This window comes from Rhinolophus hipposideros, assembly GCF_964194185.1.
Source record: "Rhinolophus hipposideros genome assembly, chromosome: 4".
Lineage (NCBI taxonomy): Eukaryota > Metazoa > Chordata > Mammalia > Chiroptera > Rhinolophidae > Rhinolophus > Rhinolophus hipposideros.
Genome location: NC_138050.1, coordinates 13,877,762 through 13,895,146, shown reverse-complemented (window position 1 = coordinate 13,895,146; position 17,385 = coordinate 13,877,762). Strand labels below are relative to the sequence as shown.

At 37.0% G+C, this 17,385-nt stretch overlaps 1 protein-coding gene across 3 annotated transcripts in view; it reads left to right on the top strand.

Annotated features, from left to right (window-relative positions):
* Positions 1 to 17,385, top strand: part of SMAD9 (SMAD family member 9) — an 81,505-nt gene that overhangs the window by 18,637 nt on the left and 45,483 nt on the right. Inside the window, exon 3 of one of the 3 annotated variants that reach the window (XM_081046890.1) lies at positions 3,104 to 3,155. The exons of the other annotated variants lie outside the window; for them this stretch is intronic. The gene's annotated coding sequence lies outside the window, so the exon portion shown is untranslated. The remainder of the gene's footprint in view (positions 1 to 3,103; positions 3,156 to 17,385) is intronic. 3 annotated transcript variants of the gene reach the window in all.

The window sequence follows — 17,385 nt, the reverse complement described above, 5'->3', positions numbered from 1 at the left end:
ATTTTCTGATATGATTGTAAAATTGCATTAACTTATCAGCAATAATTATTTACATATACTAAAAGCTGTGGAGACTCTTGAGATAAGATGCAAAAGCTATTTTCCCTCTCAGTTCAGAGAAAATAATTCATTGTTATTCATTCTACTTCATCTTATCTGATGTTCTGTTTTTGAAAAACATAAAATATTTAATGTGATAGTAACTAGATGATTTTTAGTTTTAAGTACATTTGAATGACTAAAGCCTGACTCACATACCAGAATGGCTGCTGCTGCTCATGCGTCCTGCCAGTAATGTTTTGAAAGAGTCCCTTGGTACTGTAGCCCAGGGTCTAATGCACACCTCCTTCTGCCATTTTAATTCTTCTCTGATGACAGTTGCTCAACCATGGTACCCTCTTCCTCCCCTCACCTCTTCTCTTCCACTCCACCCTTACCTCTGAGCTGTGGATGACTCTGTCTTTACAGGAGCCCATTCATTCATTTAGCAAGTATTAAATACCCATTGTCCTCTAGGCCCTGTTCTATGTGCTAGAGTACCGGTGAACAAAATGGACAAAAATCCATGCCTTAGTCAGCCTATGTTGTGATGGGGAAAAGGAGACGATAAACAATAAAAATAATAAAATATAAAAAACTTGAAAAGGAAGAACAAATTTGGAAGACTCACACTTCCCAGTTTTAAAACTTACTACAAACTACAGTAATCAAAACAGTGAGTTCCTGGCATAAGGATAGGTAGAGATCAATGGGATAGAATTGAAAGTCCAAAACTAAATCCAAACGTCTATGGCCATCTGAGTTTTGGCAAAGGTGTTAAGATCATTCAGTGAAGAAAGAATAGTGCCTCTTCAACAAATGGTGCTGGGACAACTGGATGGCCACATGCGGAAGAATGAAGTTGAACCCCTACTTCACACTATATACAAAAATTAACTGAGAATGATCAATGACCTAAATATAAATGCTAAAATCATAAAACTTTCAGAAGAAAACAGGGGTAAATTCTTAGGAATGACACAAAAACCATGAGTAACAAAAGAAAAAGTAAATAAATTGGATGTTATCAAAATTAAAAACTTTTGGACATCAAAGAACATTCTCATGAAAGTAAAAAGACAACATACAGAAAAGGGGAAATATTTGTAAATCATATATCTTGCTATCTGTATATTTAGAACATATAAAAAACTCTTACAATGCCAATACAAAAAGACAATGTGATTTAAAAATGGGCAAAGGACTGGAATAGACATTTTTCCAAAGAAGATATACAGGGCCGGCCGGGTGGCACAGGCGGTTGGAGCTCCATGCTCCTAACTCCAAAGGCTGCCGGTTCGATTCCCACATGGGCCAGTGGGCTCTCAACAAAAAAAAAAAAAAAAAAAAAAAAAGAAGATATACAAATGGCAAATAAGCATATGGAAAGCTGCTCAACACCATTAGTCATTAGGAGAACACCTATAATAAACAACAGAAAATAACAAGTGTTGGTAAGAATATGGAGAAATCAGAACTCATATATTTCTGTTGAGAATGTAAAATGGTTCAGCTGCTGTGGAAAAGAGCTTGGCAGTTTCTCAAAGTGTTAAACATAAAATGACCATGTGACCCAGCAGTTCCATTCCTAGGTATATATACTCAAAAGAATAGAAAAATGGACCCAAACAAACACTTGTGCACAGATGTTCATAGCAGCACTATTCACAATAGCCTGAAGATGGAAACAACCCAAATGTTCAAAAGTTGAATTAATTGTACATATGTATGAATGTATGTATGTATGCATATAAAATGAAATACTAGTCAGTCATAAAAAGGAATGAAATACGGATACATGTTACAGTGGGAATGAACCTGGAGAACTTTATGCTAAGCGAAGAAGCCAGATACAAAAGGTCACCTGCTGTATGATTCCATTTATATGTTCGGAAGAGCTAAATCCATAGAGATAGAATGTATGTGGGTGGTTGCCAGGGATTGAAGAGGGGCAGGAGCAGGGAATAAGGAAAAGCTGCTGAAGGGGTATGGGGTTTTATTTTGGAGAGGTGGAAATATTTTGGAACTAGATGGAAGTGGTGGTTGCATAGTAAGTGCCCTAAATGCCACGGAATTGTTCACTTTATAATGGATGATTTCATGTAATGTGTGTTTCACCTCAATAATTTTTTAAGTAAAATATATGATAGATTAATGATAAGTCCACTGGGGAAAATAAAACAGAAAAGGGTGGTAGCAATAAGGGGAGTTGCAATTTAAATTAAGGTGTTCAGGGAAAGCTTCATTGTGATGACACTTGAGTAAAGTTGTGAAGAGGAAGGGGGAGGCAGCCATGTACATCCCTGCAGGAAGAGTACTGAAGAAACAGAAACACCCTGAGGTAGTTGCATGTTTGGCATGTCCAAGAGAAAGGAAGGAGGCAATTGTGGCAGAAGTTGAGAGAGTAGAAAGAAGAGAGGTCTAGGTAGATAATGGGCAGCTGCTCAAGTGAGGGTCATTCTAATGTGTTACCAGGGTTGAGAAATAGTGGGGTAGGGCCTTGAAGACCATTGGAAGGACTTTGTCTTTTACTTAGAGTGAAGAAAACCATTTGAGCAGAGAAAGATCATGAAATGGTTTTATGGTTTAATATGGTCAACCAGTGTAGACAAAGAAGCAAGTGAAAAAGCAGGGAGAGGGGTTACAATGTAATGGCTGTGTGCGATGTCAGGGGTAGTGGATGGGGGGCGGGGATTGTCACTGTGTGAGGGATATAAATGATAAATGTCTAACTATTAAAAAAATAAAATAAAAACATGGAAAAAAAGGAATAAAAAAGAAGAAAAAAGAAAATTATAAGGAAGAGAAAAAAATTCAAGAAAGTGTTTTTGTTCTGCTCCTGCTTTTTGAATACTATACAGTGTCATCCAAACTATAGTTTCCTTTTCCCCTTAAATGCCCCTAAATTTGGAACTGCATTCCTGTAGTTCATCCCTGCTCTCTAAGCTCCAGATCCATTATCTTACTGCCTACTACATTCCACTTTTTTTCAATTTATTTTATTTTATTTTTTTAAATTTTTTTATTAAAATATGGCTAACACACAATATTGTATTACTTTCAGAGGCACACCATAGTTACTCAAGATTTATATACCTAAAGAAGTTATCACCATGGTAAGTCCAGCAACCATCTGACACTGTACTATGCTATCACAATATTTTTTATTATATTCCATGTTGTACATTACATCTCCATGACTTATTTGTTTTATACCTGGAAATTTGAACCTCTTATTTCCCTTCACCTTTTCCCCCACTTTTAAAATTTTTCAATTACGGTTGACATTCAGTATTATTTTATATTAATTTCAGGTGGACAGCATAGTGGTTAGACATTTATATAATTTAAGAAGTGATCCCTCTGACTAGTCTAATACCCATCTGGCACTATACATAGTTATTACCATATTATTGACTATATTCCCTGTGCTTTACTTTACATCCCCATGACTATTTTTTAATTACCAATTTCTACTTCTTAATCCCTTCACCTTTTTCACCTTGCCCCCAACCTCCTCCCATCTATCACCCCAACAAATCTAGTACCCATCTGCACCATACAGTTATTACAGTATTAGTGACCATATTCCTTATGCTATACCCTACATCCACACGACTACTGTGTAACAACCAATTTGTACTTCTTAATCCCTTCACATTTTTCACTGACGCCCATCCCACGCCCATCTGACAGCGATCAAAATGTTCTCTTTATCTATGAGTTTGTTTCTGTTCCATTGGTTTATTCTGTTGTTTAGATTCCACATGTTAAGTGAAATCACATTGCATCTGTCTTTCTCTGTCTGACACTCCACTCAGCACAATACCCCCAGGTCCATCCATGCTGCCACAGATGCCAAGAACACATTCCCTTCCATGGCCGAGCAATATTCCACTGTATATATGTACCTTTATCCATTCCTCCATTGACGGACACCCAGGCTGCCCCCACATCTTGGCCATTGTAAACAATGCTGCAGTGAACATATGGATGCAGACTTCCCCCTGATGTAGTGTTTTGGGTTTCTTCAGTTAAATACCCAGAAGTGGGATTACTGGGACATTCTTTGTCTCTTGGTATAGCCTTGGTTTTAAAGTCTATTTTGACTGGTGTTAAGTATTGCTACCCCCGCTTTTTATTTTTTCTCATTTCCATTTTTATGAAACATCTTTTTCTATTCCTTTTGCATCTGTGTGTGTCTTTCAATCTGAAGTGAAGCTCTTGTAGGCAGCATATGTAAGTATCTTATATTGTTATCCATTCAGCCCTCTTATGTCTTTTGAGTGGAGAATTTAATCCAATTTCATTGAAAGTAGTTGTTGATAGATATGTAGATATTGCCATTTTATTATTCATAATTTTTATCTTTTTTTTTTCCATCTTAAAGAAGGCCCTCTAACTTTCCTTGTAATACTGTTTTGGTGATGATGAACTCCTTTAGCTTTTTCTTGTCTGGGAAGCTCTTTATCTGCCCTTCAATTTTAAATGATAACCTTGCTGGGTAGAATAGTCTTAGTTATAGATCCTTGCTTTTCATCACGTTGAATATTTTGTGTCAATCCCTTCCGGTCTGCAAAGTTTCTGTTGAGAAATCAGCTGACAATCTTATGGGAGCTCCCTATAAGTTACTAGTTGCCTTTCTCTTGCTGCTTTTAGGATTCTCTCTTTGTCTTTAACTTTTGCCATTCTAATTATAATGCATCTTGATGTGGGCCTGTTTGGGTTCATCTTATTTGGGACTCTGCGCTTCCTGGACTTGTATGTCTATTTCTTTTGCCAGGCTAGGAAGTTTCCCTCATTATTTCTTCAAATAAGTTTTCATTCCCTTGCTTTCTCTCTTCTTCTGGTACCCCTGTGATGTGAATGTTGTTACACTTGATGTTATCCCAGAGGTCTCTTAAACTACCCTCATTTTTTTTTATTCTTTTTTCTTTTTGCTGTTTTGATTGGGTGTTTTGTCAGTTATCTTGTCTTCCAAATCGCTGATTCGATCCTCTGCTTCATCTAGTGTGCTGGTAATTTCTTCTAGTGCATTCTTCATTTCAGTTATTGTATTTTTTTACTTCTGACTGGTTCTTTTTTCTGGTTTCTGTGTTCTTTCTTATGCTTGCTATCTTTTTGTTGAAATTCTCATTAAGTTCTTTGAGCCTCCTTATAATCACTGTTTTGAACTCTGTATCTGGTAGGTTGATTGCCTCCATTTTGTTTAGTTCTTTTGTTGGATTTTTCTCCTGTTCTTTCATTTGGGATGCATTTCTTAGTTTCTTCATTTTGGCTGCCTCTCTGTTTGTTTTTATTTATTAGGTAGATCTGCTGTGTTCCCCCATCTTGGCTGAGGGTCCTGTGGGGCTCTGTGGTACAACCTCCCTGGTCACCTCTGCTGGGTGCTCCAGGAAAGCCTCTTTTATGTGTTGTATGTGCCCTCCTATTATAATTGAGCCTTGGTTGCTATTGGCATGTCGGTGAGTGGGACTGACTCTCAGACTGATTGGCTGTGGGGTTTGGCCATTTCCATAGCTTACAGGCTGCTGTGCAGGGGACTTACCCCACTGAGTGGGATTAACCCCAGTGGGCGCTGGTGCCTGTTGAAATAGCCCTTTGGGAGTGCCACTTGTGGGGCCAATTGGGCAGTGCTCTGCAGTGGTCTGAAGCCAACCTCCAAGTGTGTTGGTTCTGGGGCCTCTTGTGAGGGGCTCTAGTGCAGGCCCAGGTCAGCCATTGCCTGTGACTGGCTGGGAGCTACCTGGTAGGAGCTGCAAAGTCATCCACAGTTTTTCACTGCCTCTGCTAACTCTGGAGGCATGTGGGAGAGTCCACACTGCCCACCGAGGAGATCTGCCACCAGTACCAGACTTAGGGTAGCTCTGAAAACTACTAGTACACCCCGAGGCCTGCTACCATCTGCCAGCTCCCTTAAGGTTCAGCCACTGATAAAGCCTCGTGAGGTACACAAGTTGGGTGAGGCAGCGTCTCAGGGACTCACTAGAAGGGACAAATTGTGGTTACCAGTTTAATGTAAATTCTGTTTTGGTGCCAGTGCTGACCCTGGAGCAACTCAGCAAAAGTCTCAGAGCATACCGAGGCTAGTCACCACCCACCTGGGGTCTGTTGGACTCTGAGAATTTTTCAAGAAGATTGCACGCGGGCAGGGCTGGCTGCTTGAGGAGAAAGTGCTTCCAGCATTGGGGAAGTTGGGTAGAGCAGATTCCCAGTGAGTCAGCAGGATGGATCAGCTGAGCTCACCAGACCAATCAGATTCAGATTTGGCCTGTAGGGGCGGGCTCAACACAGGAAAGATGGCGCCTGCCTGCTGGCTGCCAGGCAGAAGGAGCACCTCCTTACAGGGAAATGGCGATTGTCCTCCAGTCTTCAACCTGAACCAACACAACTTAGTCTGCCTCCCATATGTCTCCAACTTCCCCTCCGTTACTGTCCATTCTCTGGAGCCCAGGGTGAGTGCCTGGGAATGAAAGAGTCTGTACGCAGGCCTTTTAAGAGGATGCCAGTGTTTCCCCACCACCTTCCATCCCTCCTGGATGTTCGGAATCCCCACTGTTTTTCACAACCAGATGTTGTGGGGGCTCCTCTATCTGGCACCACTACTCTGCGCTGTGGAGGCCAGTGTGGGTTTCTCGCTCCTCTGGGGGGAACCTCCATGGCCAATATATCCCTCCTGGTTCTCAACCTCCACACAGAGTTTAGGGATTAGCCAATTCTGTGTCTCCGCCCCTCCTAGCTGTGTCGATGTGGCTTCTTGTTTATGCCCGTGGTAATAAAACTTCTATTCAGCCAGACTTCAGATGGTTCTTCAGGTTGATTGTTCTATAAGTTAGTTGTAATTTCAGTTTGTTCATGGAAGGAAGCAGGCAGTGTTTACTCCTCTATCTTGGATTTTTTCTCTGCATTCCACTTTGATGTCATGCTCTCCCCAGCCCTCCATCCACCTTACCATCTGAGATTCAGTATATCTAAAATAGATTTCATTGCATTTGTCTTACTCCCAGTTCCTCCTGAATTTGCCATTCTCATGACTGGCATACCACCACCGAGGTGCTCAAGTAATTTGGACTCTTTGTAGTTTCATGATCCTAGTTGTCAAGATTTTTTTATATTCTAAATTCTATACTCTTTTGTGTAAATTTCAAATTCACCCTGTCAATTTATACAAAAACAGCTACTGGGAATTGGTCAAAATGGCATGGAATCTCTAGATTGATTTGGGGAGAACGGAAATCTTAACAATATTGAGTCTACAAATTCGTGAATATGATATAACTCTTTTATTTGGTGTTAGATTTATTCCTAAGTGTTTTATGGTATTGTAAATATTTTGATTCGTTTTCCACTTGTTTGCTGCTTGTCAGTGGGAATGTAATTGTTTTTGTACTTTTATTTTATATCCTGCAACTTGCTAAATTCACTAGTTTTAATAGTATTTTGTAGATTCTTTAGGATTTTTTTTGTTATTCTTTGTGTTGTCTGTGAACACAGTTTTATATCTTTTCTATGCTTTATGCCTTTTTTATTTTTGCTTTGCTACAGTCGCTAGGATATTTGGTATAATGATGAACTGGTGAGAGGGGATTTTCTTGCTTTGTTTATAATCTCAGTGGGAAGTATTGAGAATTTCACCACTAATTCTGATGTTAGCTATGGATTTTTGTAGTTAACCCTTTAAAGATTGTTGAAATTTTTCTCCTATTTCTAGTGTACTGAGAGTTGATAATATTTGAAAACTCATGAGTGGGTAGTGACTTCTGTCAAGTGCTTTTTCTGTCAAGTGGTATTTCTCCTTTGTTTTGTTAACATGGAAAACACTGATTTATTTGATTGATTGATTTATTTTTAAATGTCTGTAACACCAGTCTTGCATTTCTGTGATAAATCCCACTTGTCATGAGGTAATAACCTGTTTCATACTGCTGGATATGATTTGCTAATATTTATTAAGTATATTTATATATGTTTCTGAGTGATTTGTCTATGTTTTCTTTTCTTATGATATCGTTATTAGATTTTTGAATCAGGATTATGCTGGCATTATTAAATGAGTTGGGAAGTCTTCCTTCTTGATATTCTGAAGAGTTTTTATATTTTTACTCCCTTAAATGTTTCATGGAATTTGTCAGTGAAGCCATCTGGACCTAGTAATCTCTTCTAGGGCAAGATTTAATTGTGAATTTAATTTCTTTAACAGATACAAGTTCATATTTTCAACTTCTTTCTCTGTACATTGAAAGATCAACTTCTGTGTTACATACATCTGTATAACCCACACGCGTTTTTTTTTGTTTTTGTTTTTAACATTTTATTGGGGAACAGTGTGTACTTCCAGGACTTTTTTCCAAGTCAAGTTGTTGTCCTTTCAATCTTACTTGTGGAGGGTGCCATTCAGCTTCAAGTTGTTGTCCTGTCAGTCTTAGTTATGGAGGGTGCAGCTCAGCTCCAGTTGCCATTTTCTAGTTGCAGGGGGCACAGCCCACCATCCCTTGCGGGAGTCGAACCGGCAACCTTGTGGTTGAGAGGACGCGCTCCAACCAACTGAGCCATCCGGGAGCTCAGCGGCAGCTCAGCTCAAGGTGCCGTGTTTGATCTTAGTTGCAGGGGGCGCTGTCCACCATCCCTTGCGGGACTCGAGGAATTGAACCAGCAACCTTGTGGTTGAGAGCCCACTGGCCCATGTGGGAATCGAACGGGCAGCCTTCGGAGTTAGGAGTACGGAGCTCTAACCGCCTGAGCCACTAGGCCGGCCCTAACCCACACGCTTTTTAAGCCATAGGACATTTCCATTAACTCAGAATGTTCCCATTGATGAACTTTGTATAAATGACTGTAAGTTGGGGTCTGTATGAATTGAATAATTATAATTGAAAATGCAAGTGTAATATATCTTTTTTTACCCAATCATGTATTAATTTTATTTCATTAACATTTATAAAAAATAGAAATGTTTCTATATTCTACTTTTATTGAAATTAGGTTATCAAATTCTGCATTTTCTTTTTTATTATTCAGGGCAAAGGTTATTTTAGAATTTCCTCTCAAGATATCTCACATTCCTTAAGTCGATGCTAGTTTTCAAATATATGGATACGAACAAGTTTTTGATTTCCTACGCAGTGGTAGACTCTTTTCAATGGCAGGTTGGGCTTAAGCAGAAAAAGTCTTTGCTATAATATGGAATATTATGTAGCTGTTAAAAAGAATGAAGTAGATTTATATAATGTTAACATAGAAAAATACCCTCAAGCAAGTTACAGATTTAAGTAAATATCTTTAAAAACTCAAACTAATGCTGTATATATATTTTTTGTGAGGACCTATCTGTGCATGATGAATATGGAGAGTAAAATATCTAAAAGTGGAGGCCAAACTTGTAACAGTAGTTATACCAGGAAGTATGTGAGGATTTGGGAATTGTGGTTGATGGTGAGATGAAATTATCTATAATTTTTAAATTTTTGTAAGAATAATAACTAAATGTAAAACTCATGTATCTAAAACTGTAAAGTGCCCTGACAAACTTAGGGTTTTTTGTTTGTTTGTTTTTGTTTGTTTGTTTGTTTTGTCTGAAATTGCTAAAAATCTGTACCAGAAGTGCTCTAAATCTGTTTTTTTTTTTTTTCTTCAAATTGTGGCACAGGAAAGTATTACAAGTGAATTAAAAATGCAACTTGGAACTAAAATTAAAAGTCAAATATTATTCTGATTACCATAAAACTGTAAAGACAAAATATTTAATAACATGAAAATGCTTATCATATACCCTTCATTGAAATGGACAAAATATGTTATCTCTATAAACCAATCCTATTTTAAATATGTGTTTACTTAGAAAAAAAGTTTTTAATTCACAAAAATGTTAATAGTGATTCTGTCTGTGTGGATGAACAGTGGTTATTTGAGCCTTCTTTTTTAGGAACTTTTCCATATTTTTCTAGCTTTTCTTTTTCTTTTTTTTACATTTTATTTAGACAGTCAGTATTATTTTACATTAGTTTCAAGTGTTCAGCATAGTAGTTAGACATTTATATAATTTAAGAAGTGATCCCCCTGACTAGTCTAGTACTCACTTGGCACTATACATAGTTATTACCATATTCTTTATTATATTCTCTATGCTTTACTTAATATCCCCATGACTATTTTGTAACCACCAATTTGTACTTCTTAATCCCTTCACCTGTTTCACTCTGCCCCCACATCCCTCCCATCTATCACCCTGATAAATCTAGTACCCATTTGACACAATACATAATTATTACAATATTATTTACTGTATTCCTTATGATATACCCTATATCCCCATGACGACTGTGTAACAACCAATTTGTGCTTCTTAATCCCTTCCCCATTCTCACCCTAATCACCCCCAGCTGGCAACCATCAAAATGTTCTCTGTATGTATGAGTTTGTTTGTTTTGTTCGTTTATTTTTTTTCTTTAGGTTCCACATATAAGCAAAATCACATTGCATCTGTCTTTCTCTGTCTGACATACTCCACTCAGCACAACACCCTCCAGGTCCATCCATGCTGCCACAGATGGCAAGAACCCTTTCCCATCCATGGTTGAGCAGTATTCCGTTGTGTATATGTACCATCTTTTTTTTTTTAATTAAAATTTATTGGGGTGACAATTGTTAGTAAAGTTACATAGATTTCAGGTGTACAATTCTGTAATACATCATCTGTATTTTGGTTCTTAAATTTCTACCTGCTGAGAAATACCACTGTGGTGTTTTTTTTGGTTTGTTTTTGTATGTGTGTGTGTTTTTTTTCTTAGGTTTATAATTTGATCAGTTTAAAAACTTTTTTTTAAATTATCAATTACAGTTGACATAAAAATATTAGTTTCAGGTGTACAACATAGTGATTAGATATTTATACCACATACAAAGTGATCACTCTGATAAATCCAGTACCCATCTGATACCATGCCTAGTTATTTTAATACTACTGACTCTCTATGCTGTACTTTATATCCACATGACTATTTTGTAATTACCAATTTTTGCCTCTTAATTCCCTCCTCCCTTCAACCATCCCCCCAACTCCTCCAATCCAGCAACCACCAAAATGTTCTCTCTATCTATGAGCTTGTTTCTGTTTTGTTTGTTCATTTTTCCTGTTTTCTAGATTCCACATATAAGTGAAATCATATAGTATTTATCTTTCTCTGTCTGACTTACTTCACTCAACACAATACTCTCTAGGTCCATCCATGTTGTTGCCAAAAGGCAACATTTCATTCTTTTTTATGGCTGAGTAATATTCCATTTTATATATGTACTACTTCTTTATCCATTCGTCTATCAGTGGACACAAAGGTTGCTTTCGTATCTTGGCCATTGTAAATAATGATGCCATGAACATAGGGGTGCATATGTCTTTTTGAATTATTGTTTTGGGTTTCTTTGGATAAATACCCAGAAGTGGAATTGCTAGGTCATAAGGTAATTCTATTTTCAAGTTTTTGAGGAACCGCCGTACTGTTTTCCACAAGGCTGCACCAATATACAATCCCACCAACAGTGCACAAGGATTCCCCTTTTTCCACATCCTCGGCCAGCACTTGTTATTTGTTGATTTGTTGATGATGGCTATTTTGACAAGTGTGGGTTGTATCTCATTGTGGTTTTAATTTACATTTTTCTGATGATTAGTGACATTGAGCATCTTTTCATGTTTATTGGCCATCTGTATGTCCTCATTGGAGAAATGCCTATTCAGGTCCTCTGCCCATTTTAAAATCAGATTGTTTGTTGTTTTGGTGTTGAATTGTATGAGTCCTTTATAGATTTTGGATATTAGCCCTTTATCAGAGAGAAATATCAGTTAATTCACCATGTTATACATGTTCTCTGAGATTTTTGTTTTAAATATATTAAAATATTTTATATAATATTTGATACTTCCAAAAGAATATGTGGTGCATGTATAAAAATTACAATGGGATATTTTAGTAGTTAATGTATGACAATATAATATAAGGTGCAACATTACTAATGCCACGTCTTCCTGTTGTGCTATTCATCTGCGTCAAGTATTACTATCTTGAATTTTGTTTTCAGCACCTTAATGTTTAAAATATAATCACATATGTAGGTATCTCCATGATATTTAATTTTTTTAATTGTTTTTACATTTTATAAAAATGTTTTCATACTCTGGGTAGGCTTCTAGGTTCTACTTTGTTTTTTCATTTAACATTGTGTCTCTAAGATTAATTCTTGTTTGCTGGTATAGTTAATATATGTTTATTACTGTATAACAAATTTATATAGTAATTTTGAGATTATTCCATTATGAGATTATGCCATCATTTATTTATTTACTTATTGTCTAGTTGGTGAATGGATTATTTCCGGTTTTTTACTATTTTGAATAATGCTGCTGTGAATACTAGAGTCATTAGGGCAGTGCCTTTCAAAGGTTTTTGTTTTAACTATAATCCAACAAGACATATACACAAATATCTCTGTTTTTCTATTTCTCTCTGTGTCTATCACTTTAAAAACTCCAAGATATATTTAGGCAGTCAATATTATTTTATATTAATTTCAGGTGTACAGCATAGTGGTTAGACATTTATATAATTTACGAAGTGATCCCCCTGACTAGACTAGTACTCACCTGGCACTGTGCATAGTTATTACCATATTTTTTATTATATTCCCTATGCTTTACTTTACATCCCCATGACTATTTTGTAACCACCAATTTGTACTTCTTAATTCCTATTCTGAGCAGTGACTCTAGTAAAATCTAGTCTATTTTTAAAAATGCTTATAGAAACCCAATAAATTGATTTCATTAATCATTTCTATCTAAGATTTGAAAACTGCTCTAAGATATATACCAGGTTGTAGACATTTCAGTCTAATTCATTCTTCTGAATTATTAGGTCTTATGAAATGCTAATTTCAACCTCACAAGATGATGGCAAATTGTTTCCATAGTACTTGATTCACCTGTTCTTACCAATTCTTGTTTTTCACATTCTTACCAAGACTTGGTATTTAGGTTTTCAGCAAGAAGTCTATTAACTTTTAAATTAAATGAGGACATATTAATAACTTTTACTTATGTTCTAATTTTATAACTAAAAATGTTTAGTCAAATAAAGTGCCAGGATTTCTAGAAGGAGACTGGAGAACACTGAGTTATCCTGTATTCTGCTTGAGATCTTGCTTTGGAATGTCTTCACATTTTCTTTGCTTAAAAATACAACTTGTTTATTATTCTGTTTGCTTTGCTGCTCAAGTGTACAACTATTTTTTTTATATTTGTTAACAGCTTTGTTCAGTTTAAGTGAGTCTTTGAATATTTTAGGATTAAAATAGTCTATGCGTTTTGTCATATCTGTGGTGCTAATCAAGGAATCTATAACATAGTTACTGTTTTCAAAAAAGGGACTAAGCACTTGGGTATAAGATCCCCTTCCTGTGCCATTTGTTCCAGGTAAAGTGTGTGGTAAAAGGGAATTAACCACATTGTGGGTCTAACGGAGCAAGGGTTGTGACCAGAGGATGAGCAGATGGCCAGTGTAGTTTTCCACAGTGGATCAGTTTCTTCAAGAGTAGTAATGATCTTCATAGGCTGGGTGATTGGGTGTACACCTGGCAGAAAGTAGTCAGGGTCATCCCAATGATTTCAGCAGGATCAATACATTGTATTTCTTTAGCATATTCTGACCCAGGACATCATTCAGGATGTTCGGGACTTGTTTTTACCCAACTGTAATAGTAGTGGGTAATTTAGGTGCTGTGGCAAAAACTGAGATGTTCCAACCTGATCCCATTCAGCTATGGGGGAGGCAGTCAGTAGACATTTCCAGCATTTAGCTCTTTCAGGATATGTCTCAGCTCCAGGAGACCCTTTATCCTTCCCAGAGCCACCCTACCCTGTGGCTAAGTGAGGCAAGGGTAATAAGGCCAGGCCATTTTGGCCCAAGGTGGGTCAGCTCTGATGGGCAACATTGGCCCAGACTTTGTGCGTTCTTCATTACAGTCTGACTTCGCTCACTTTCCAGAGCTTTCAATCCCTAATAAACATCTTGAATCCCAAATTTCACCTCAGTGTTTGCTTCAGAGAACCCAACCTGTGACAGATGCCCATGGTTTCATGAATATGAGTGTATTTTTCTCATAATAAGACAAGAATTAAAATAGAATATAGGACGATTATCAAATATGACGATGATAATAAGAAATTAGAATATACATTTATATATTTTGCTTTTTACTTAGGACTTATCCAAGTTTTGAACATTCTTTTGTTTTTTAACTGAAAACACTGTTTCTTTGATCTTCTGCAAAATATAGTGCATCTTCTGGATATTAACATATGAATTTTCTGGAATTGGAATAATTTTCATAAACCAACTAATTTTATTTTTATGATTCTTCTGTATCTGTGCATTTCATTTAAACCAAGTCCTTACTGATCCAATGTCATTTACTTCTGCAAAAATTGTAATAATTAAATCATTCATATTGAAGCCCTCCTGAGAAACTACTAGAATTATAAGAAAAAGTGAATACTCCATCAACAAGAAGGAGTCAAACAAAAGGAGACAGAGAGACAGATGAACATAATTGGCATGAATTAATATGAAATAATTGTTTGAAAATTAAGTATTAGGAAAATTTGGGGTAAAATGGGGGTATATGTCTTAAGTAATGAATTTGTGAAGAGGTGAATTGGATAGCTATTTGCATTAGTCAGCTAGGACTTTAGCAAAGTACCACACAGCAATAGCAAAGTACCACAGACTGCGTGACATTTATTTCTTAACCATTCTGGAAGCTGGGAGGTCCAAGCTCATTTGGTTCTTGGTGAGAGCCCTCTTCCTGGCTTGCAGACAGCCTTCTATCTTGTGTCCTCATATGGCAGAGCTCACGTGTGCAGCTACTGGTCTATCTCGGTCATAGCTTCGTGCTTCATTATTTTAAAGTTAAGCATCACTGAGAAACTATCTGCTAAGTAAAACTTAAACCTACTAAGAACACAACTATGTTGTCCTTGATGTCATATTACACATTTCATTCTAAAAAGCCTGGAATTTTCATGGACAGTGGTGATGGCAGTTTTAAAGCTCAGAGGGTTGGTTAAGTACCGTGTGTCCCCGAAAATAAGACCTAGTTGGGCCATCAACTCTAATGCGTCTTTTGGAGCAAAAATTAATATAAGACCCAGTCTTATATATTATATTGTATTATATATTATATAAGACCGGGTTTTATATTACAGTAAAATAAGACAGGGTCTTATTTTTGCTCCAAAAGACGCATTAGAGCTAGGTCTTATTTTCGGGGAAACACGGTATATAAGCAGGCTGTTTGACGGAACGTTTTGGTTGATTTTGTCAAAATGTGGCCTTTTGTAGAGTCATCTGAGGCTTCATAGTAAGAACTTAGTTGCTAGCTGGTGGGCCTTGTCATCATTTTTAAGGTTGAGAATGTCTTTCCTGTAGTTTATTTGCATTTGCTAGAGCAGCGCCTCTGTATGCTGGTGGATCTCTTGGCTTTTGCTGTGTTTTGTGACTCCTTAGCATGTAGAAATCTCATTAGTCTAGATTCAGTGACTAAATCTACATAGGAAGAATTTTTGTTCTGCACAATGACTGACTTCATTATTCATAGGTATCCTCCTGGTTAATGGGTGATCAGCCATAACCTTGTAAGGCGCTTTCCTTGTGTCTGTCTGACCTGGGTGGCTCCAAGAAGAGGTAAACTTCCCTCCAATTTAATCTTTGAAGTCAGTGGTACCATCTAGCCTAGTCACCCAGTAATGCCATTTTGGTATATATTTCAACAATAGTATCATCATCATTGACAAAAATATTTCCAACCTGGTCTGACATTCTGTCATTCTTCAGGGTGTGTGTTTTTCTGGAATGAGACTGTACAGAGCTCGTTACCTTAAACAAGCTTACTTTCACTCCTATACAGGTTCACTTTTTGTTTCTTTTTAGTTTCTGGAATTCTTTCTCAACAGTGAGAATCCACAGTGGAGCTCTAAAGAAGTGCTTGCTTGCACGGTGGGAAAGTAGAGGAGCAGTTAGCAGATGCCATATGGAGTGGAAGGAGTAGATGAATTTACAGTGCAGAAATATTTAGACTAATTGGTGTCATTTTCTCAGTTACACCATATCTAAATTTTCAGAAAGTTTCACCTGGAGAAAAATGTAACAAGTTGGGGCAATGCAAGTTCATGCCTCACAGTCCATCCAGCTCTGGTCTAAGGAACAGGAAAACTGTCTTGTGGGTGCCAGCTACAGATTGTGGGTCTCAGTGGGCCTGGTAAAGAAGAAAACCCATTGCTGCTGGGCTGGTCCAGAGTTTCAGACTCTCTTTGTTTAAAGTAAGAATAAAACAAAGCCCAAAATAGTCCCCAAAATATAATTTATTACATTTTTAAGACTCTAAATATTTTGAAGCGGATTAATGGCATTTTGACCTGACTTAGATTCTTTTAATTCCTTAAGTAATGAAGATTTTGAATCTCGGTTGAATCTGGGAAGCTATTGTTCAGTTTTAGCACTCAGCACAGCAGCCAACACATGGTAGAAACGCAATCAGTATTTGTTGACTGAGTCAAAGAATGAATGAAAATGTAGAAAATTACTTCAGGATGGCTCCTCAGAGGATATTTTTAAGGGTTTTTTTTTTTTTTCTTTTTTAGAAATAATTCCTACTCCTTATAGTGCATCTAAGCTCAAGTGAAAATAGTAAAATATTTTTAGTGGTCACTGGCAAATGGTCATTCTTCTGAATATTTGCGTTTCTCAGAGGACCAAAGTGGGAAAGAGGAAAAGTGAAGGGTTACGTGTGTTTAGAGGCTGGAGTTATGGAAATTAATTTAAAAAGTTTTCTTGTGTAAACCCCAAGTATATTACTTGTGTGTTAACATGTGAGAATTTCTGAATGAAAAATAGGGAAAGTTTTGAAACATACGTTTTTGTCCTTTGTGTAGTGTGGTGATGCACTGTTCTTGCTAACATTCCAATTTTGGGCTGACCTGCATTTGTGTGTTTGTAGACTGTGCGTGTGTGTGTGTGTGTGTGTGTGTGTGTGTGTGTGTGTGTTGGAGGGGAGCTCATTTCTATTGTTCCTTAACACTCGTCAGCATAAGAAAATGACATCCAAGTTGTCCTGAGGTGACTTTACAATAAGGAGAAGGTGGAAATATACCTAGTTACCTACAAAATCAATCTTAAAACATCTCTTTTTAAAAAAGAAATATCCCTTTTCCAAATTTGAGCTAAGCTATTCTTCATGGATATTATCTGATATTTAGAACACTACAGCTTATCTGTTTTCTGAAGGACATGCTGGGAA